General features: G+C 46.5%; 7 non-coding genes and 3 pseudogenes across 7 annotated transcripts; all 10 read left to right on the top strand.

Annotated features, from left to right (window-relative positions):
- The first annotated feature begins 1,241 nt into the window (after positions 1-1,241).
- On the top strand, positions 1,242-1,432 carry LOC130326229 (U2 spliceosomal RNA). Its single transcript, XR_008870879.1, has one exon. It is a non-coding gene; the product is annotated as a U2 spliceosomal RNA (small nuclear RNA).
- Positions 1,433-3,521: 2,089 nt separating this feature from the next.
- Positions 3,522-3,600, top strand: LOC130326226 (U2 spliceosomal RNA; annotated as a pseudogene).
- Positions 3,601-9,128: 5,528 nt separating this feature from the next.
- On the top strand, positions 9,129-9,314 carry LOC130326220 (U2 spliceosomal RNA). Its single transcript, XR_008870874.1, has one exon. It is a non-coding gene; the product is annotated as a U2 spliceosomal RNA (small nuclear RNA).
- A 2,092-nt stretch (positions 9,315-11,406) lies between these two features.
- LOC130326228 (U2 spliceosomal RNA) lies at positions 11,407-11,597 on the top strand. Its single transcript, XR_008870878.1, has one exon. It is a non-coding gene; the product is annotated as a U2 spliceosomal RNA (small nuclear RNA).
- Positions 11,598-13,688: 2,091 nt separating this feature from the next.
- LOC130326227 (U2 spliceosomal RNA) lies at positions 13,689-13,879 on the top strand. Its single transcript, XR_008870877.1, has one exon. It is a non-coding gene; the product is annotated as a U2 spliceosomal RNA (small nuclear RNA).
- Positions 13,880-15,968: 2,089 nt separating this feature from the next.
- Positions 15,969-16,128, top strand: LOC130326223 (U2 spliceosomal RNA; annotated as a pseudogene).
- A 693-nt stretch (positions 16,129-16,821) lies between these two features.
- LOC130326221 (U2 spliceosomal RNA) lies at positions 16,822-17,001 on the top strand (annotated as a pseudogene).
- Positions 17,002-19,087: 2,086 nt separating this feature from the next.
- On the top strand, positions 19,088-19,275 carry LOC130326224 (U2 spliceosomal RNA). Its single transcript, XR_008870876.1, has one exon. It is a non-coding gene; the product is annotated as a U2 spliceosomal RNA (small nuclear RNA).
- Positions 19,276-19,970: 695 nt separating this feature from the next.
- LOC130326222 (U2 spliceosomal RNA) lies at positions 19,971-20,162 on the top strand. The gene has a single exon (XR_008870875.1). It is a non-coding gene; the product is annotated as a U2 spliceosomal RNA (small nuclear RNA).
- Positions 20,163-22,258: 2,096 nt separating this feature from the next.
- Positions 22,259-22,449, top strand: LOC130326217 (U2 spliceosomal RNA). The gene has a single exon (XR_008870871.1). It is a non-coding gene; the product is annotated as a U2 spliceosomal RNA (small nuclear RNA).
- The last annotated feature ends 323 nt before the right edge of the window (positions 22,450-22,772 follow it).

The following is a 22,772-nucleotide window of genomic DNA, read 5'->3' as shown; positions in this document are numbered from 1 at the left end:
TAAAAATGCTCTAGAAGCTAAAGTCGCAGAAATGTCACACATATTTGGCCTGCAACTTTCTGTGCGACAAATTCAGACAGGAAAAATCAGTATAAATCCTTAGAAAATTATCCCCCAGTGTCTCCATCTGCTGGCGGTATTGAATAAGCATTGCTGCACTGATGGGGTATGCATTAGACAAAAAAAAAGAAGAAAAAGAAGAATAATACGCCCAGAAAAGAGGCGAAAAGGAGAAAAACGTAAAAAAACGTGAAAAAAAAGTAAGAGGAAGAGAAGGGAAAAAAAGGTGGAAATGGGTTTAAAAGTGATTTCGGCGGAGAAATATATATATATATATATATATATATATATATATATATATATATATACGCGCACACACACACATATATATAAACGTATTCTCCGTTGAGATATTGCAGCCGCTGCTGTGTCCAGGCCCAGGAGCCTTAGCACTGTGCTGTGATGTCACTCAATACCACTGACATCACTAGGTGTAAACAACATCTCTCCTTTGCTGTGTATGTGACTATGGAGCTGTTTGGTGATGTCGTCTATTATGGCCTTCATAGAAGCAACAGGAGATTGTTGCATCCATCTAGAACCCTCAGAACTACAGTGCTATGATGTCACTCACTTCCACAGGCCTTGCAGAGTGTAAACAACAACAACCCAGCTTTGTTGTGTATGTAACCATAGGGATTTGTGATGTCACCTAGAACCTTCACAGCAGCGACAGCTTTATGAGGAGCATCAGCACTGCTCTGCCTGAGCAGAACCATCACCGCCATAGGTTGTCAAATAACCCGGATTTAACCCACACAGGTAAGTCCAATGGGGTGCAGGCATGTCCTCTATGCTTACAGCTTCCCGTGGGTGTTGGTTTGATACCGTTTGGGGACAGCCAAGGAGGCATCTGCAGGCAACAAAGGTAGGTGTGTGCTTGTGTGTGTGTTTCCTATGCAGATCCTAAGCCCAGTGTCACATGCAAGTAGGAGGAGTAAGAAGGGTTCCTGGCAAATCCGGGTTATGGATTGCATTTAAAAAGGCCCCGTGGGAGTGCAATGGGCCCCTGTCTTGCTGCTTAGCAATAATGGTATGGGTTTAGGTTCTGCTGTGTGTACTGGTGGTTGACTGCCCCCCAGCCCAGAGTGTGCATGGAAAATTGTCTGGCAGCCTCCCTGACAGCAAGCAGTGATAGTGCCCATGAAGGGGACCTTGTTGGGCCCGCCCCTTTCACGGTTATCGCTTCTCGGCCTTTTGGCTAAGATCAAGTGTAGTATCTGTTCTTATCAGTTTAATATCTGATACGTCCCCTATCTGGGGACCATATATTAAATGGATTTTTGAGAACGGGGGCCGATTTCGAAGCTTGCTTCCGTCGCCCTATGCATTGACCCGATATGGCAGTATCTTCGGGTACAGTGCACCACCCCCTTACAGGGTTAAAAAGAAAGATTCCTACTTTCATTGCTACCTGCTTGCTGGCTAGCCAGCTAGCCAGCCCTGTGGGCCTTGCTGCTGCTGCAGCCAAAAAACAAAAGGTGGTGCTGCTGCTGCTTCTGCTGCTTCTGCTTCTGCTTGTGTCTGGCCCCTGTTGGAGCGTCCAGGCACAGGACTTCTGCTGCTGCTGACTAAATGGCCTCCTTAATTGGATCATTTGAGTAGCCAGCACACCTGTGCAGGTAGGGCATGACATGATAGGCAGCTGCCTTGATAGCGGGTGGGTGCTGAATGTTCCTAATTGACAAAATAAGATTAATGCTTATGAAGAAATATAAAATCTCATCCCTTCCCCAATATCGCGCCACACCCCTACCCCTTAATTCCCTGGTTGAACGTGATGGACATATGTCTTTTTTCGACCGTACTAACTATGTAACTATGTAACATAACATGGGGGGGGGGGGTCTCCTGGCTGTTCACACAGGTGTGTCATTGCTGTACATTGACCATGCATTGCTTCTGTGGTATTGCAAAGGCAAAGACAAATGCTTCCAGCCATCCATTGCACTAATGGATTGGTCATCAGCTGGCTGTCTATGTCCCGCATCAATATAGACCAAAGTACAGAGGGTTAGGCTATGCTATTGTGCACCTACCTGATGCATCAGAAGGTGCGAGGCCCTTGCTAAATTCTGTGCACAGACTTTGAGATCTATACTTTAGACTGTATCTAAACCTGCTCCAACATGGACTGACATTCTGGCCTACTTTCAGCCGATGCGACTTGTCTGTCGCTGAACAGTCGCTTTTTATGTATTCAGCACCTATGTATAATGTTGTAAAAATGCTCTAGAAGCTAAAGTCGCAGAAATGTCACACATATTTGGCCTGCAACTTTCTGTGCGACAAATTCAGACAGGAAAAATCAGTATAAATCCTTAGAAAATTATCCCCCAGTGTCTCCATCTGCTGGCGGTATTGAATAAGCATTGCTGCACTGATGGGGTATGCATTAGACAAAAAAAAAGAAGAAAAAGAAGAATAATACGCCCAGAAAAGAGGCGAAAAGGAGAAAAACGTAAAAAAACGTGAAAAAAAAGTAAGAGGAAGAGAAGGGAAAAAAAGGTGGAAATGGGTTTAAAAGTGATTTCGGCGGAGAAATATATATATATATATATATATATATATATATATATATATATATACGCGCACACACACACATATATATAAACGTATTCTCCGTTGAGATATTGCAGCCGCTGCTGTGTCCAGGCCCAGGAGCCTTAGCACTGTGCTGTGATGTCACTCAATACCACTGACATCACTAGGTGTAAACAACATCTCTCCTTTGCTGTGTATGTGACTATGGAGCTGTTTGGTGATGTCGTCTATTATGGCCTTCATAGAAGCAACAGGAGATTGTTGCATCCATCTAGAACCCTCAGAACTACAGTGCTATGATGTCACTCACTTCCACAGGCCTTGCAGAGTGTAAACAACAACAACCCAGCTTTGTTGTGTATGTAACCATAGGGATTTGTGATGTCACCTAGAACCTTCACAGCAGCGACAGCTTTATGAGGAGCATCAGCACTGCTCTGCCTGAGCAGAACCATCACCGCCATAGGTTGTCAAATAACCCGGATTTAACCCACACAGGTAAGTCCAATGGGGTGCAGGCATGTCCTCTATGCTTACAGCTTCCCGTGGGTGTTGGTTTGATACCGTTTGGGGACAGCCAAGGAGGCATCTGCAGGCAACAAAGGTAGGTGTGTGCTTGTGTGTGTGTTTCCTATGCAGATCCTAAGCCCAGTGTCACATGCAAGTAGGAGGAGTAAGAAGGGTTCCTGGCAAATCCGGGTTATGGATTGCATTTAAAAAGGCCCCGTGGGAGTGCAATGGGCCCCTGTCTTGCTGCTTAGCAATAATGGTATGGGTTTAGGTTCTGCTGTGTGTACTGGTGGTTGACTGCCCCCCAGCCCAGAGTGTGCATGGAAAATTGTCTGGCAGCCTCCCTGACAGCAAGCAGTGATAGTGCCCATGAAGGGGACCTTGTTGGGCCCGCCCCTTTCACGGTTATCGCTTCTCGGCCTTTTGGCTAAGATCAAGTGTAGTATCTGCATTTGGTCTGGTCGGAAGGTGTCTGTGGTACCCTGCTTCTCGGCCTTGGGGGATTGTCTCTCCTTACGGAGGGACTTCACCCCCTTGCTGCTATTGGGGAGCGGGCTTAGTCCACAGACAACGGGTTGCGATCCCCCTGTCTCTGGGACCTTGTGTCTCAGAAGGCATTTTCGGTACGTTGAGCGTTACCTGTAGCTTCGGAAGCACCTAGGGTACCCCCGACCTCTGCCTTGGGTAAGGGTTCCGCTTTTATAGCGGGATTCCGAGCCCCTGCTGCTATTGGGGAAGGGGCTTAGTCCCTGGGTGTGGAAGATGCCGTTCTCCTGGGCTTTCCCCTCTGGGGAAATGTCGATGCGAAATACCATCCGCATAGAGGTGTCGGAGAGCCATCGTCAGTTGAAGAACCTCCGCTTCATTGCGGAGGTGATTCTTCTTGACTACTTCCGCCTCAATAGGGAGGACATCCTGTGTCTAAATGACCAGGAAAGCCGTGGCCTGTATACCGTCACCTTCACGGCCACGGCGTGTTGCGATAACATCTATGCAACCTTGTCTGGTGCGGACCAGAGGGACGATCGACTCGACGGTCTTTCGTTCCAGTTCCTCTATGGTGAGGAACATATACCGTTGGTGGTGGCTATGCACAGCCCTCATGTGACCACGGAGGATATAGCCACTTTTCTTCGGCGATACTGCGAAGAGGTGCGATTCGCAAACAAAATCTTGAACTCCGTGCGGTTCTGGAACGGCAAGAGGAAGTTCTGGGTCAAGCTCCGTAAGGATCCCGGTGGTATTGGGGGTCTTTGCCATCCGCCCCCAAATTTTGCCATCGGGAGAGTTCGGGGCTTCCTGTTCTATCCTCAAATGCCTATGTATTGCCGAAATTGCTTGAGGTTTGGCCACACCCAGGAGACCTGCGGCGCGGAGCGTGTGATTCGCTGCAATAGGTGTGGCCAAGAAGGTCACATAGCCTCAAGATGTAGCCACACGATAAGGTGCAACCTCTGCGGAGAGGAAAATCACGATTTTAATTCCTGTCCCCATAAAGCAAAAACTACGATGGGTGGGTCAAGGCTGGGCCCACCCAAAGAGGGGACAGGACAAAAGACATCCTTTTTTAAGATGCCCAAACCCCAGATGGCAGGTACTGATGGGTCCAGGCCCAAGACCTCTGGTGCTCCATCGGGGGGCCCACCGGTGGTAGTGCTAGGGGGAGGCCATGGGGATTCCACGAAGCCCGGGCGGGTGATCGAGTTTACTGCCCGGGAAATTGAAAGACGTCGATCGACTTCCTACCTGGCTCAAGAGCCCGCCGAAACTTCTGAAGGGGGCTCACCTGTGGCGGGTGGCAGCCGACGGGCCTCGGTGGGGGCAGAGGTGGACCCAAAATTGCAACATAAGCCAGGTACTGGCTTGGCCCAGGGTCGCCCTGCTCCGGACGAAGAGGCCCCGGTGAAAGCCCGCCGGAAGGGGAGCCAGGTGGCCAGGTCTGAGCCCGGTCCTGTTACTCCGCCTATACAGGACAGGGCCAAGAAGACAAGTGGCGCCAAACCAGGGTTTGCTGCCCCGCCAGCAGTGGACCCGGTGGGTAAAACTGGCCATCGTCGATCGATGGGGAAGTTGGAGCAACAGTCCTCAGCAACGCTTGCTGGGGAACAAGCGATGAAAACTTCCCAGGGTAGCGGCAAAGGTTCCGGAAAAGAGGCCTCACAGGCCCCTGTGCAGCAGTTCCAGTCGTCAAAAGATGAAAGAAGACGCAGATCCATCAGCCGGGGGCCAGAGATTACATCGAGTGAGAGCAACACAGAGGATATGGACAGCAGTGTGACATTTAAAAGACAAAGAGAAGAAGAAGAGGAAGACATTCAAAGGAAAGCGGCGTGCCGTAGTTCGGACGAGAGCGAGCTCAGGGTCGGGGCATCATCGATCTCAAGCTCCGACCCTCAGAACATCAAGGAGCTGATGACCCCGCAGGCGGGGGATGACGGTACGCAGCTTATTATTGACTTTGATTCTCCAAGCACGGACTCTCCATAAACTATGCCTATCCCTGTAAAAATTGCCTCACTCAATGTGAGGTCCTTAAAGAGCCCTGATCGCAGGGCTGCTTTATTTTCTTATCTAGAGACATGTGACTTTGACCTTTGCCTGCTACAAGAATGTGGAATCCCTAGTAAAATGGACTATAAAGACTTAAAAGAAGACTGGAAGCTGGGCCCATCCATATGGTCCGGTGCAAATGACTGTCGTTCTGTGGGTGTTGGGCTGCTCTGCCGAGGCCAGTCCTTTTCTATTCATACAGTAACTGAGATTGTGCCTGGCAGAGCTCTTTTAATTCATCTATATTTTAATGGACTTTTAATTCGTGTTTTAAATGTGTATGCCCCTCCTGATAAACAGGAGCGGGCAGAACTATTTGAAATTTTACCACTGTTTTGTGTTGGGTCTTCCCCCCTGCTGGTGGGAGGTGATTTTAACTGCATACGTGATGGGGAACACCGGCAGGGTGGGGATATTAATCGTAAAGACCGCACTTCTTACCTGCTTAAAAATTTTATTGATGATTTTAATTTGAAAGATTGCTGGAAGGATCTCTTGCCGGAGGACCCGGGCGCCACATGGTCCAATGGAAGAGTGAGCTCCAGAATCGATTTTATTTTTTCCTCTAGAGCTTTTAAACCCCTGAAATGCACGCTCGAGCAGAATATCTTCTCTGATCATAAGCTCCTCTTGGTGGGCCTGGAGCTAGAGGGGGAGCAAAAAGCAAAAAGGGGCCTCTGGAGATTAAACACCACACTCCTAGAGGACCCTGAGATAAAAGAGGAGTTTGTGCGGACCTACCAATGCTGGCAATCACAAAGAAAACCCCACGAGCCTATGCTGCACTGGTGGGAGGGCACCAAATCTAAAATCAGATATTTTTTTATCAAAGCAGGTAAGAAGAAGGCAAAAATGGAAAAACAGTGGTTTTATGTTCTTAACATGCGTTTAAATGTACTTTTTAAATTGAAAGAAGCTGGTATGGATGTAGAAAATGATATTTTAAACCTTAAAACTGAAATAAAACATGCCATAGAAAAGAAAGGGAAACAAATCATTTTTAACTCACATGTGCAGCACCTGGAGGAGGGCGAGAAATGTTCCCGTTTCTTTTTTAAAAAAGTGATGAATAGGAGGGATATCATCCAAAACCTTGAGGGTGAATCCACTCCAAAAGGCATGTTAGATGCAGTTTTTAACTTCTACCAGCTTCTTTTTAATAAGAAAGATCTTAATCCATCCTTTTTAGAACATGTTCTTAATTCCCTTGATTTTAAGCTAGATGTTTTAGACCAGGAGGTTTTATCCCGTGATCTTAACTTAGATGAACTTTTATTTGTTTTTAAAAGTTTTTCTAGTGGGAAGGCCCCTGGGGAAGATGGTTTACCCATCGAATTTTATTTAGCTTTTTGGGATATTTTAAAGGATGATATGGTTTTATTGTATAAAGAAACTTTTATTGTTAATGAACTTCCCCCTTCCTGGAGGAGGGGGATTGTATCATTACTTTTTAAAAAGGGTGAAAAGGATATGCTAAAAAATTGGCGCCCCATCACACTTTTAAATGTCGATTATAAAGTTTTAGCCAAGTTATTAGCTGTCCGTTTTAAACCTTTTATTCATAAATTAATTCACCCAAATCAGGTTTGTGGGGTACCTGGAAGGTCTATAGCTGAATCCCTAAATATTTTAAGAGATGTTTTATGGTATTTTAAGGATAGAAATCAAACTGTAGCAATTTTATCCTTAGACTTTGAAAAAGCCTTTGATAGGGTCTCCCATGAATACCTGTTTTTAGTTCTTAAAAAGATGGCAGTGCCTGAAACGATTTTAAGCCGAATCATGCTTTTATACCGATCCTGTTTTAGTCAAGTCTCTGTTAATGGCTTTTTAACCAGCGGTGTTCCTCTTTTATCAGGTGTCAAACAGGGCTGCCCCCTGTCCCCACTCCTTTTTATTTGCGCAATCGAACCACTGATGGCCCTCCTCAGAAAAGACCGGGTAGTAAGAGGCGTACCGATACCTGGTGGAGGAGGGACCCATCTAAAGGTGTTGGGGTACATGGATGATGTCACCATACTGTGCCCGGACTCTCCATCCATGAGGGGGGCATTGAGGAACACCAGCTATTTCTGCGAGGTCTCTGGTTTTAAGCTAAACACAGATAAATGTGACTGTTTTTATATTGGCTCCTGGGATTCATCCATCACCCCAGGAGTTACAATGCAACAGGATCAAATTAAAGTTTTAGGTATTGTTTTTAACCAGGTCAATGATGGGAGCCCTAACTGGGATTCAGCTATAGCTAAGATGGAGAAGAAGATTTTAATGTGGAATCTTAGAAACCTTACCATGGAGGGGAAGATTTTAATAATAAAGATGGTTTTACTCCCTATTATGCTATACATTGCCATGGTATTTCCTCCATCTATTTTATACATTAAAAAAGTAACTAGAATTGTTTTTACTTTTTTATGGGGTTCAAAAATGGAGAAATTAAAGCGTGATTTTATGTACAAAAGTAAAGATAATGGCGGGAAAGATGTTCCTAACCTTTTTACTTTCTTTTACATAAAGTATTTCTGTTTCTGTTTTAAAATTATTAAATCCGATGGCATTTTTAGCTGCTTTTTAAGGTACGCTGCGGGCATGGTTTTTAAAAGATGGTTGCGCATCCCTCTGAACGCTCCGGTGCTTCTGTGTCCCCCAAAACATTATGTGGTGTTGGAAAAGACAGTCAGGCTCCTAGGTCTCCAAGATTTGGAGCCTGACATACTGGGGGACCAGAGAAAGGTATCAAAGGTCCTCAGGCGGAGTGAGGTTACCCTGGCAGTGTCCAATTTCACACAGGCAAGATCCAAAAAGGTATGGCGGAACGTGTACGGGAAGTTTCTGGCGAATGTACACAGGGATCTTGCCTGGGCAATCGTCCACCAGTGCCTCCCTACTCGTGAGTTCCAGCACAGGCGAGGACTGGTGGCGAGAGCCAAGTGCCCGAGAGATGGCTGCGGAGTGGACGAAACGGTGCTGCACATATTTTGGAACTGCCCTTTTGCACGGGAGCTTTGGAGGAAGGTAGGCCCACTTTTGAAGTGGGCCTGCGGCCTAAAAGATTTTAATCACGAATGTGTCTTTTACGGTCTTTTTAACTGCCCCAATTTTAAACAGCAGATGATCTGCTGGATGATTATTAATTGTTTTAAAAATGCCATCTGGAAAGTTAGGAACATCTTACTTTTTAAACATGATTTTATTGATGTTAAAAACTGTATAAAGCTGGCCCTGAGTGAGATGTACATCTATTACCTAAGAGACAAGAAGCAGTTGGGGGCCAGCGAGGCAGCATCCATGTGGTGTCTGCCTCTATGGAACGAAATAACAATATAATCAGTTTTTATGACATTTATATAATGTTTTATCCTGCCATTTTTATTTTTTCTCCTTTTATTACTGGTTTTATTATTTGTATTTTAAAACTTTTGTGAACCTTTTATTATTTTGCATTTTAAATTTTGTATGGTTTCTTATTTATTCAATAAAATTTTGTTGAAACCTTATCTGTTCTTATCAGTTTAATATCTGATACGTCCCCTATCTGGGGACCATATATTAAATGGATTTTTGAGAACGGGGGCCGATTTCGAAGCTTGCTTCCGTCGCCCTATGCATTGACCCGATATGGCAGTATCTTCGGGTACAGTGCACCACCCCCTTACAGGGTTAAAAAGAAAGATTCCTACTTTCATTGCTACCTGCTTGCTGGCTAGCCAGCTAGCCAGCCCTGTGGGCCTTGCTGCTGCTGCAGCCAAAAAACAAAAGGTGGTGCTGCTGCTGCTTCTGCTGCTTCTGCTTCTGCTTGTGTCTGGCCCCTGTTGGAGCGTCCAGGCACAGGACTTCTGCTGCTGCTGACTAAATGGCCTCCTTAATTGGATCATTTGAGTAGCCAGCACACCTGTGCAGGTAGGGCATGACATGATAGGCAGCTGCCTTGATAGCGGGTGGGTGCTGAATGTTCCTAATTGACAAAATAAGATTAATGCTTATGAAGAAATATAAAATCTCATCCCTTCCCCAATATCGCGCCACACCCCTACCCCTTAATTCCCTGGTTGAACGTGATGGACATATGTCTTTTTTCGACCGTACTAACTATGTAACTATGTAACATAACATGGGGGGGGGGGGGTCTCCTGGCTGTTCACACAGGTGTGTCATTGCTGTACATTGACCATGCATTGCTTCTGTGGTATTGCAAAGGCAAAGACAAATGCTTCCAGCCATCCATTGCACTAATGGATTGGTCATCAGCTGGCTGTCTATGTCCCGCATCAATATAGACCAAAGTACAGAGGGTTAGGCTATGCTATTGTGCACCTACCTGATGCATCAGAAGGTGCGAGGCCCTTGCTAAATTCTGTGCACAGACTTTGAGATCTATACTTTAGACTGTATCTAAACCTGCTCCAACATGGACTGACATTCTGGCCTACTTTCAGCCGATGCGACTTGTCTGTCGCTGAACAGTCGCTTTTTATGTATTCAGCACCTATGTATAATGTTGTAAAAATGCTCTAGAAGCTAAAGTCGCAGAAATGTCACACATATTTGGCCTGCAACTTTCTGTGCGACAAATTCAGACAGGAAAAATCAGTATAAATCCTTAGAAAATTATCCCCCAGTGTCTCCATCTGCTGGCGGTATTGAATAAGCATTGCTGCACTGATGGGGTATGCATTAGACAAAAAAAAAGAAGAAAAAGAAGAATAATACGCCCAGAAAAGAGGCGAAAAGGAGAAAAACGTAAAAAAACGTGAAAAAAAAGTAAGAGGAAGAGAAGGGAAAAAAAGGTGGAAATGGGTTTAAAAGTGATTTCGGCGGAGAAATATATATATATATATATATATATATATATATATATATATATATATACGCGCACACACACACATATATATAAACGTATTCTCCGTTGAGATATTGCAGCCGCTGCTGTGTCCAGGCCCAGGAGCCTTAGCACTGTGCTGTGATGTCACTCAATACCACTGACATCACTAGGTGTAAACAACATCTCTCCTTTGCTGTGTATGTGACTATGGAGCTGTTTGGTGATGTCGTCTATTATGGCCTTCATAGAAGCAACAGGAGATTGTTGCATCCATCTAGAACCCTCAGAACTACAGTGCTATGATGTCACTCACTTCCACAGGCCTTGCAGAGTGTAAACAACAACAACCCAGCTTTGTTGTGTATGTAACCATAGGGATTTGTGATGTCACCTAGAACCTTCACAGCAGCGACAGCTTTATGAGGAGCATCAGCACTGCTCTGCCTGAGCAGAACCATCACCGCCATAGGTTGTCAAATAACCCGGATTTAACCCACACAGGTAAGTCCAATGGGGTGCAGGCATGTCCTCTATGCTTACAGCTTCCCGTGGGTGTTGGTTTGATACCGTTTGGGGACAGCCAAGGAGGCATCTGCAGGCAACAAAGGTAGGTGTGTGCTTGTGTGTGTGTTTCCTATGCAGATCCTAAGCCCAGTGTCACATGCAAGTAGGAGGAGTAAGAAGGGTTCCTGGCAAATCCGGGTTATGGATTGCATTTAAAAAGGCCCCGTGGGAGTGCAATGGGCCCCTGTCTTGCTGCTTAGCAATAATGGTATGGGTTTAGGTTCTGCTGTGTGTACTGGTGGTTGACTGCCCCCCAGCCCAGAGTGTGCATGGAAAATTGTCTGGCAGCCTCCCTGACAGCAAGCAGTGATAGTGCCCATGAAGGGGACCTTGTTGGGCCCGCCCCTTTCACGGTTATCGCTTCTCGGCCTTTTGGCTAAGATCAAGTGTAGTATCTGTTCTTATCAGTTTAATATCTGATACGTCCCCTATCTGGGGACCATATATTAAATGGATTTTTGAGAACGGGGGCCGATTTCGAAGCTTGCTTCCGTCGCCCTATGCATTGACCCGATATGGCAGTATCTTCGGGTACAGTGCACCACCCCCTTACAGGGTTAAAAAGAAAGATTCCTACTTTCATTGCTACCTGCTTGCTGGCTAGCCAGCTAGCCAGCCCTGTGGGCCTTGCTGCTGCTGCAGCCAAAAAACAAAAGGTGGTGCTGCTGCTGCTTCTGCTGCTTCTGCTTCTGCTTGTGTCTGGCCCCTGTTGGAGCGTCCAGGCACAGGACTTCTGCTGCTGCTGACTAAATGGCCTCCTTAATTGGATCATTTGAGTAGCCAGCACACCTGTGCAGGTAGGGCATGACATGATAGGCAGCTGCCTTGATAGCGGGTGGGTGCTGAATGTTCCTAATTGACAAAATAAGATTAATGCTTATGAAGAAATATAAAATCTCATCCCTTCCCCAATATCGCGCCACACCCCTACCCCTTAATTCCCTGGTTGAACGTGATGGACATATGTCTTTTTTCGACCGTACTAACTATGTAACTATGTAACATAACATGGGGGGGGGGGGTCTCCTGGCTGTTCACACAGGTGTGTCATTGCTGTACATTGACCATGCATTGCTTCTGTGGTATTGCAAAGGCAAAGACAAATGCTTCCAGCCATCCATTGCACTAATGGATTGGTCATCAGCTGGCTGTCTATGTCCCGCATCAATATAGACCAAAGTACAGAGGGTTAGGCTATGCTATTGTGCACCTACCTGATGCATCAGAAGGTGCGAGGCCCTTGCTAAATTCTGTGCACAGACTTTGAGATCTATACTTTAGACTGTATCTAAACCTGCTCCAACATGGACTGACATTCTGGCCTACTTTCAGCCGATGCGACTTGTCTGTCGCTGAACAGTCGCTTTTTATGTATTCAGCACCTATGTATAATGTTGTAAAAATGCTCTAGAAGCTAAAGTCGCAGAAATGTCACACATATTTGGCCTGCAACTTTCTGTGCGACAAATTCAGACAGGAAAAATCAGTATAAATCCTTAGAAAATTATCCCCCAGTGTCTCCATCTGCTGGCGGTATTGAATAAGCATTGCTGCACTGATGGGGTATGCATTAGACAAAAAAAAAGAAGAAAAAGAAGAATAATACGCCCAGAAAAGAGGCGAAAAGGAGAAAAACGTAAAAAAACGTGAAAAAAAAGTAAGAGGAAGAGAAGGGAAAAAAAGGTGGAAATGGGTTTAAAAGTGATTTCGGCGGAGAAATATATATATATATATATATATATATATATATATATATATATATATACGCGCACACACACACATATATATAAACGTATTCTCCGTTGAGATATTGCAGCCGCTGCTGTGTCCAGGCCCAGGAGCCTTAGCACTGTGCTGTGATGTCACTCAATACCACTGACATCACTAGGTGTAAACAACATCTCTCCTTTGCTGTGTATGTGACTATGGAGCTGTTTGGTGATGTCGTCTATTATGGCCTTCATAGAAGCAACAGGAGATTGTTGCATCCATCTAGAACCCTCAGAACTACAGTGCTATGATGTCACTCACTTCCACAGGCCTTGCAGAGTGTAAACAACAACAACCCAGCTTTGTTGTGTATGTAACCATAGGGATTTGTGATGTCACCTAGAACCTTCACAGCAGCGACAGCTTTATGAGGAGCATCAGCACTGCTCTGCCTGAGCAGAACCATCACCGCCATAGGTTGTCAAATAACCCGGATTTAACCCACACAGGTAAGTCCAATGGGGTGCAGGCATGTCCTCTATGCTTACAGCTTCCCGTGGGTGTTGGTTTGATACCGTTTGGGGACAGCCAAGGAGGCATCTGCAGGCAACAAAGGTAGGTGTGTGCTTGTGTGTGTGTTTCCTATGCAGATCCTAAGCCCAGTGTCACATGCAAGTAGGAGGAGTAAGAAGGGTTCCTGGCAAATCCGGGTTATGGATTGCATTTAAAAAGGCCCCGTGGGAGTGCAATGGGCCCCTGTCTTGCTGCTTAGCAATAATGGTATGGGTTTAGGTTCTGCTGTGTGTACTGGTGGTTGACTGCCCCCCAGCCCAGAGTGTGCATGGAAAATTGTCTGGCAGCCTCCCTGACAGCAAGCAGTGATAGTGCCCATGAAGGGGACCTTGTTGGGCCCGCCCCTTTCACGGTTATCGCTTCTCGGCCTTTTGGCTAAGATCAAGTGTAGTATCTGTTCTTATCAGTTTAATATCTGATACGTCCCCTATCTGGGGACCATATATTAAATGGATTTTTGAGAACGGGGGCCGATTTCGAAGCTTGCTTCCGTCGCCCTATGCATTGACCCGATATGGCAGTATCTTCGGGTACAGTGCACCACCCCCTTACAGGGTTAAAAAGAAAGATTCCTACTTTCATTGCTACCTGCTTGCTGGCTAGCCAGCTAGCCAGCCCTGTGGGCCTTGCTGCTGCTGCAGCCAAAAAACAAAAGGTGGTGCTGCTGCTGCTTCTGCTGCTTCTGCTTCTGCTTGTGTCTGGCCCCTGTTGGAGCGTCCAGGCACAGGACTTCTGCTGCTGCTGACTAAATGGCCTCCTTAATTGGATCATTTGAGTAGCCAGCACACCTGTGCAGGTAGGGCATGACATGATAGGCAGCTGCCTTGATAGCGGGTGGGTGCTGAATGTTCCTAATTGACAAAATAAGATTAATGCTTATGAAGAAATATAAAATCTCATCCCTTCCCCAATATCGCGCCACACCCCTACCCCTTAATTCCCTGGTTGAACGTGATGGACATATGTCTTTTTTCGACCGTACTAACTATGTAACTATGTAACATAACATGGGGGGGGGGGGGGTCTCCTGGCTGTTCACACAGGTGTGTCATTGCTGTACATTGACCATGCATTGCTTCTGTGGTATTGCAAAGGCAAAGACAAATGCTTCCAGCCATCCATTGCACTAATGGATTGGTCATCAGCTGGCTGTCTATGTCCCGCATCAATATAGACCAAAGTACAGAGGGTTAGGCTATGCTATTGTGCACCTACCTGATGCATCAGAAGGTGCGAGGCCCTTGCTAAATTCTGTGCACAGACTTTGAGATCTATACTTTAGACTGTATCTAAACCTGCTCCAACATGGACTGACATTCTGGCCTACTTTCAGCCGATGCGACTTGTCTGTCGCTGAACAGTCGCTTTTTATGTATTCAGCACCTATGTATAATGTTGTAAAAATGCTCTAGAAGCTAAAGTCGCAGAAATGTCACACATATTTGGCCTGCAACTTTCTGTGCGACAAATTCAGACAGGAAAAATCAGTATAAATCCTTAGAAAATTATCCCCCAGTGTCTCCATCTGCTGGCGGTATTGAATAAGCATTGCTGCACTGATGGGGTATGCATTAGACAAAAAAAAAGAAGAAAAAGAAGAATAATACGCCCAGAAAAGAGGCGAAAAGGAGAAAAACGTAAAAAAACGTGAAAAAAAAGTAAGAGGAAGAGAAGGGAAAAAAAGGTGGAAATGGGTTTAAAAGTGATTTCGGCGGAGAAATATATATATATATATATATATATATATATATATATATATATACGCGCACACACACACATATATATAAACGTATTCTCCGTTGAGATATTGCAGCCGCTGCTGTGTCCAGGCCCAGGAGCCTTAGCACTGTGCTGTGATGTCACTCAATACCACTGACATCACTAGGTGTAAACAACATCTCTCCTTTGCTGTGTATGTGACTATGGAGCTGTTTGGTGATGTCGTCTATTATGGCCTTCATAGAAGCAACAGGAGATTGTTGCATCCATCTAGAACCCTCAGAACTACAGTGCTATGATGTCACTCACTTCCACAGGCCTTGCAGAGTGTAAACAACAACAACCCAGCTTTGTTGTGTATGTAACCATAGGGATTTGTGATGTCACCTAGAACCTTCACAGCAGCGACAGCTTTATGAGGAGCATCAGCACTGCTCTGCCTGAGCAGAACCATCACCGCCATAGGTTGTCAAATAACCCGGATTTAACCCACACAGGTAAGTCCAATGGGGTGCAGGCATGTCCTCTATGCTTACAGCTTCCCGTGGGTGTTGGTTTGATACCGTTTGGGGACAGCCAAGGAGGCATCTGCAGGCAACAAAGGTAGGTGTGTGCTTGTGTGTGTGTTTCCTATGCAGATCCTAAGCCCAGTGTCACATGCAAGTAGGAGGAGTAAGAAGGGTTCCTGGCAAATCCGGGTTATGGATTGCATTTAAAAAGGCCCCGTGGGAGTGCAATGGGCCCCTGTCTTGCTGCTTAGCAATAATGGTATGGGTTTAGGTTCTGCTGTGTGTACTGGTGGTTGACTGCCCCCCAGCCCAGAGTGTGCATGGAAAATTGTCTGGCAGCCTCCCTGACAGCAAGCAGTGATAGTGCCCATGAAGGGGACCTTGTTGGGCCCGCCCCTTTCACGGTTATCGCTTCTCGGCCTTTTGGCTAAGATCAAGTGTAGTATCTGTTCTTATCAGTTTTCATGCTGGTGGGGATGGGTGCTGCATGGAGGATGCAGGTGTACCAGGGCTTTCCGGGGCTGGTTCTGAGGAATCAGCTCGACGGCTGCCCCGATGTGACCTGTTCCCTCCGGGTCTCGCCATGAGGCTGAGAGGGTCTAGAGCCGAGGTACTTTTGTGCCTCGGGGAGTGGTGACCCCGAGGTGCCGAAACTCACTGGGAGAATAGGCTCACTGAGTTGAAGCACGGGCACCATAATCTCTTCACCTTGTGGCACTCACCTCTTGATTCCCGGCCTTCTGGCTAGGATCAGAGAAATTTTTATAGATCCGGCCGGATGTCCGGGCAGTATATCTGCACACATTCACTTATTTATTTCTTTTTTGTCTCACTGTGTCACTTTTTGCGTGTTGTGTGTTCACAGGATTGGTCAGGATGCGGTAGCCCTTCTGGGTGTCCCTCCTGGCGGTCTAGGGGAGGTGTGTGTGGCCATTAGGTTCCGCACCTCCCTGCAAACACCCCGGGTACTCCTGCTTTGGCAGGGTACCTACCGTAATCGGCTCTGCGGGCAGATACCTTGGCTAACGCCAAGGGGGATGCCGGGAGCATTTGTGGTCCCCTAGTAGCTTCGGCGAAAAGGGACATCGAACCTGGAACCTCGCAGGTACCTTTTGGTCCGGAGGTGAAGGGTAAGGTTTGTTGGGGGGCCTCTCTCCTATCGGAGAAGGGCTTGCGATAGACCGCATCCTTTGTGCACGTTTTTTTAGTGTAACACGTTTGCACTTTTTCTTGCACTTTGGGTGAATCGAAAGCACGTTCCTCGGCTTTAAAAAAAAAAAAAAAAAATCTGTTCTTATCAGTTTAATATCTGATACGTCCCCTATCTGGGGACCATATATTAAATGGATTTTTGAGAACGGGGGCCGATTTCGAAGCTTGCTTCCGTCGCCCTATGCATTGACCCGATATGGCAGTATCTTCGGGTACAGTGCACCACCCCCTTACAGGGTTAAAAAGAAAGATTCCTACTTTCATTGCTACCTGCTTGCTGGCTAGCCAGCTAGCCAGCCCTGTGGGCCTTGCTGCTGCTGCAGCCAAAAAACAAAAGGTGGTGCTGCTGCTGCTTCTGCTGCTTCTGCTTCTGCTTGTGTCTGGCCCCTGTTGGAGCGTCCAGGCACAGGACTTCTGCTGCTGCTGACTAAATGGCCTCCTTAATTGGATCATTTGAGTAGCCAGCACACCTGTGCAGGTAGGGCATGACATGATAGGCAGCTGCCTTGATAGCGGGTGGGTGCTGAATGTTCCTAATTGACAAAATAAGATTAATGCTTATGAAGAAATATAAAATCTCATCCCTTCCCCAATATCGCGCCACACCCCTACCCCTTAATTCCCTGGTTGAACGTGATGGACATATGTCTTTTTTCGACCGTACTAACTATGTAACTATGTAACATAACATGGGGGGGGGGGGGTCTCCTGGCTGTTCACACAGGTGTGTCATTGCTGTACATTGACCATGCATTGCTTCTGTGGTATTGCAAAGGCAAAGACAAATGCTTCCAGCCATCCATTGCACTAATGGATTGGTCATCAGCTGGCTGTCTATGTCCCGCATCAATATAGACCAAAGTACAGAGGGTTAGGCTATGCTATTGTGCACCTACCTGATGCATCAGAAGGTGCGAGGCCCTTGCTAAATTCTGTGCACAGACTTTGAGATCTATACTTTAGACTGTATCTAAACCTGCTCCAACATGGACTGACATTCTGGCCTACTTTCAGCCGATGCGACTTGTCTGTCGCTGAACAGTCGCTTTTTATGTATTCAGCACCTATGTATAATGTTGTAAAAATGCTCTAGAAGCTAAAGTCGCAGAAATGTCACACATATTTGGCCTGCAACTTTCTGTGCGACAAATTCAGACAGGAAAAATCAGTATAAATCCTTAGAAAATTATCCCCCAGTGTCTCCATCTGCTGGCGGTATTGAATAAGCATTGCTGCACTGATGGGGTATGCATTAGACAAAAAAAAAGAAGAAAAAGAAGAATAATACGCCCAGAAAAGAGGCGAAAAGGAGAAAAACGTAAAAAAACGTGAAAAAAAAGTAAGAGGAAGAGAAGGGAAAAAAAGGTGGAAATGGGTTTAAAAGTGATTTCGGCGGAGAAATATATATATATATATATATATATATATATATATATATATACGCGCACACACACACATATATATAAACGTATTCTCCGTTGAGATATTGCAGCCGCTGCTGTGTCCAGGCCCAGGAGCCTTAGCACTGTGCTGTGATGTCACTCAATACCACTGACATCACTAGGTGTAAACAACATCTCTCCTTTGCTGTGTATGTGACTATGGAGCTGTTTGGTGATGTCGTCTATTATGGCCTTCATAGAAGCAACAGGAGATTGTTGCATCCATCTAGAACCCTCAGAACTACAGTGCTATGATGTCACTCACTTCCACAGGCCTTGCAGAGTGTAAACAACAACAACCCAGCTTTGTTGTGTATGTAACCATAGGGATTTGTGATGTCACCTAGAACCTTCACAGCAGCGACAGCTTTATGAGGAGCATCAGCACTGCTCTGCCTGAGCAGAACCATCACCGCCATAGGTTGTCAAATAACCCGGATTTAACCCACACAGGTAAGTCCAATGGGGTGCAGGCATGTCCTCTATGCTTACAGCTTCCCGTGGGTGTTGGTTTGATACCGTTTGGGGACAGCCAAGGAGGCATCTGCAGGCAACAAAGGTAGGTGTGTGCTTGTGTGTGTGTTTCCTATGCAGATCCTAAGCCCAGTGTCACATGCAAGTAGGAGGAGTAAGAAGGGTTCCTGGCAAATCCGGGTTATGGATTGCATTTAAAAAGGCCCCGTGGGAGTGCAATGGGCCCCTGTCTTGCTGCTTAGCAATAATGGTATGGGTTTAGGTTCTGCTGTGTGTACTGGTGGTTGACTGCCCCCCAGCCCAGAGTGTGCATGGAAAATTGTCTGGCAGCCTCCCTGACAGCAAGCAGTGATAGTGCCCATGAAGGGGACCTTGTTGGGCCCGCCCCTTTCACGGTTATCGCTTCTCGGCCTTTTGGCTAAGATCAAGTGTAGTATCTGTTCTTATCAGTTTTTCATGCCGGTGGACAGTAACGCCGGTATGGGGCTGGTGGGGATGGGTGCTGCATGGAGGATGCAGGTGTACCAGGGCTTTCCGGGGCTGGTTCTGAGGAATCAGCTCGACGGCTGCCCCGATGTGACCTGTTCCCTCCGGGTCTCGCCATGAGGCTGAGAGGGTCTAGAGCCGAGGTACTTTTGTGCCTCGGGGAGTGGTGACCCCCCGAGGTGCCGAAACTCACTGGGAGGATAGACTCACTGAGTTGAAGCACGGGCACCATAATCTCTTCACCTTGTGGCACTCACCTCTTGATTCCCGGCCTTCTGGCTAGGATCAGAGAAATTTTTATAGATCCGGCCGGATGTCCGGGCAGTATATCTGCACACATTCACTTATTTATTTCTTTTTTGTCTCACTGTGTCACTTTTTGCGTGTTGTGTGTTCACAGGATTGGTCAGGATGCGGTAGCCCTTCTGGGTGTCCCTCCTGGCGGTCTAGGGGAGGTGTGTGTGGCCATTAGGTTCCGCACCTCCCTGCAAACACCCCGGGTACTCCTGCTTTTGCAGGGTACCTACCGTAATCGGCTCTGCGGGCAGATACCTTGGCTAACGCCAAGGGGGATGCCGGGAGCATTTGTGGTCCCCTAGTAGCTTCGGCGAAAAGGGACATCGAACCTGGAACCTCGCAGGTACCTTTTGGTCCGGAGGCGAAGGGTAAGGTTTGTTGGGGGGCCTCTCTCCTATCGGAGAAGGGCTTGCGATAGACCGCATCCTTTGTGCACGTTTTTTTAGTGTAACACGTTTGCACTTTTTCTTGCACTTTGGGTGAATCGAAAGCACGTTCCTCGGCTTTAGATAAAAAAAAAAAAAAAAAAAAAAAAAATCTGTTCTTATCAGTTTAATATCTGATACGTCCCCTATCTGGGGACCATATATTAAATGGATTTTTGAGAACGGGGGCCGATTTCGAAGCTTGCTTCCGTCGCCCTATGCATTGACCCGATATGGCAGTATCTTCGGGTACAGTGCACCACCCCCTTACAGGGTTAAAAAGAAAGATTCCTACTTTCATTGCTACCTGCTTGCTGGCTAGCCAGCTAGCCAGCCCTGTGGGCCTTGCTGCTGCTGCAGCCAAAAAACAAAAGGTGGTGCTGCTGCTGCTTCTGCTGCTTCTGCTTCTGCTTGTGTCTGGCCCCTGTTGGAGCGTCCAGGCACAGGACTTCTGCTGCTGCTGACTAAATGGCCTCCTTAATTGGATCATTTGAGTAGCCAGCACACCTGTGCAGGTAGGGCATGACATGATAGGCAGCTGCCTTGATAGCGGGTGGGTGCTGAATGTTCCTAATTGACAAAATAAGATTAATGCTTATGAAGAAATATAAAATCTCATCCCTTCCCCAATATCGCGCCACACCCCTACCCCTTAATTCCCTGGTTGAACGTGATGGACATATGTCTTTTTTCGACCGTACTAACTATGTAACTATGTAACATAACATGGGGGGGGGGGGGTCTCCTGGCTGTTCACACAGGTGTGTCATTGCTGTACATTGACCATGCATTGCTTCTGTGGTATTGCAAAGGCAAAGACAAATGCTTCCAGCCATCCATTGCACTAATGGATTGGTCATCAGCTGGCTGTCTATGTCCCGCATCAATATAGACCAAAGTACAGAGGGTTAGGCTATGCTATTGTGCACCTACCTGATGCATCAGAAGGTGCGAGGCCCTTGCTAAATTCTGTGCACAGACTTTGAGATCTATACTTTAGACTGTATCTAAACCTGCTCCAACATGGACTGACATTCTGGCCTACTTTCAGCCGATGCGACTTGTCTGTCGCTGAACAGTCGCTTTTTATGTATTCAGCACCTATGTATAATGTTGTAAAAATGCTCTAGAAGCTAAAAGTCGCAGAAATGTCACACATATTTGGCCTGCAACTTTCTGTGCGACAAATTCAGACAGGAAAAATCAGTATAAATCCTTAGAAAATTATCCCCCAGTGTCTCCATCTGCTGGCGGTATTGAATAAGCATTGCTGCACTGATGGGGTATGCATTAGACAAAAAAAAAGAAGAAAAAGAAGAATAATACGCCCAGAAAAGAGGCGAAAAGGAGAAAAACGTAAAAAAACGTGAAAAAAAAGTAAGAGGAAGAGAAGGGAAAAAAAGGTGGAAATGGGTTTAAAAGTGATTTCGGCGGAGAAATATATATATATTATATATATATATATATATATATATATATATATACGCGCACAACACCACACATATATATAAACGTATTCTCCGTTGAGATATTGCAGCCGCTGCTGTGTCCAGGCCCAGGAGCCTTAGCACTGTGCTGTGATGTCACTCAATACCACTGACATCACTAGGTGTAAACAACATCTCTCCTTTGCTGTGTATGTGACTATGGAGCTGTTTGGTGATGTCGTCTATTATGGGCCTTCATAGAAGCAACAGGAGATTGTTGCATCCATCTAGAACCCTCAGAACTACAGTGCTATGATGTCACTCACTTCCACAGGCCTTGCAGAGTGTAAACAACAACAACCCAGCTTTGTTGTGTATGTAACCATAGGGATTTGTGATGTCACCTAGAACCTTCACAGCAGCGACAGCTTTATGAGGAGCATCAGCACTGCTCTGCCTGAGCAGAACCATCACCGCCATAGGTTGTCAAATAACCCGGATTTAACCCACACAGGTAAGTCCAATGGGGTGCAGGCATGTCCTCTATGCTTACAGCTTCCCGTGGGTGTTGGTTTGATACCGTTTGGGGACAGCCAAGGAGGCATCTGCAGGCAACAAAGGTAGGTGTGTGCTTGTGTGTGTGTTTCCCTATGCAGATCCTAAGCCCAGTGTCACATGCAAGTAGGAGGAGTAAGAAGGGTTCCTGGCAAATCCGGGTTATGGATTGCATTTAAAAAGGCCCCGTGGGAGTGCAATGGGCCCCCTGTCTTGCTGCTTAGCAATAATGGTATGGGTTTAGGTTCTGCTGTGTGTACTGGTGGTTGACTGCCCCCCAGCCCAGAGTGTGCATGAAAATTGTCTGGCAGCCTCCCTGACAGCAAGCAGTGATAGTGCCCATGAAGGGGACCTTGTTGGGCCCGCCCCTTTCACGGTTATCGCTTCTCGGCCTTTTGGCTAAGATCAAGTGTAGTATCTGTTCTTATCAGTTTAATATCTGATACGTCCCCTATCTGGGGACCATATATTAAATGGATTTTTGAGAACGGGGGCCGATTTCGAAGCTTGCTTCCGTCGCCCTATGCATTGACCCGATATGGCAGTATCTTCGGGTACAGTGCACCACCCCCTTACAGGGTTAAAAAGAAAGATTCCTACTTTCATTGCTACCTGCTTGCTGGCTAGCCAGCTAGCCAGCCCTGTGGGCCTTGCTGCTGCTGCAGCCAAAAAACAAAAGGTGGTGCTGCTGCTGCTTCTGCTGCTTCTGCTTCTGCTTGTGTCTGGCCCCTGTTGGAGCGTCCAGGCACAGGACTTCTGCTGCTGCTGACTAAATGGCCTCCCTTAATTGGATCATTTGAGTAGCCAGCACACCTGTGCAGGTAGGGCATGACATGATAGGCAGCTGCCTTGATAGCGGGTGGGTGCTGAATGTTCCTAATTGACAAAATAAG

This window comes from Hyla sarda, unplaced genomic scaffold (genome assembly GCF_029499605.1).
Source record: "Hyla sarda isolate aHylSar1 unplaced genomic scaffold, aHylSar1.hap1 scaffold_2820, whole genome shotgun sequence".
Taxonomy (NCBI): domain Eukaryota; kingdom Metazoa; phylum Chordata; class Amphibia; order Anura; family Hylidae; genus Hyla; species Hyla sarda.
This window is presented reverse-complemented; position numbering and strand designations above follow the sequence as displayed.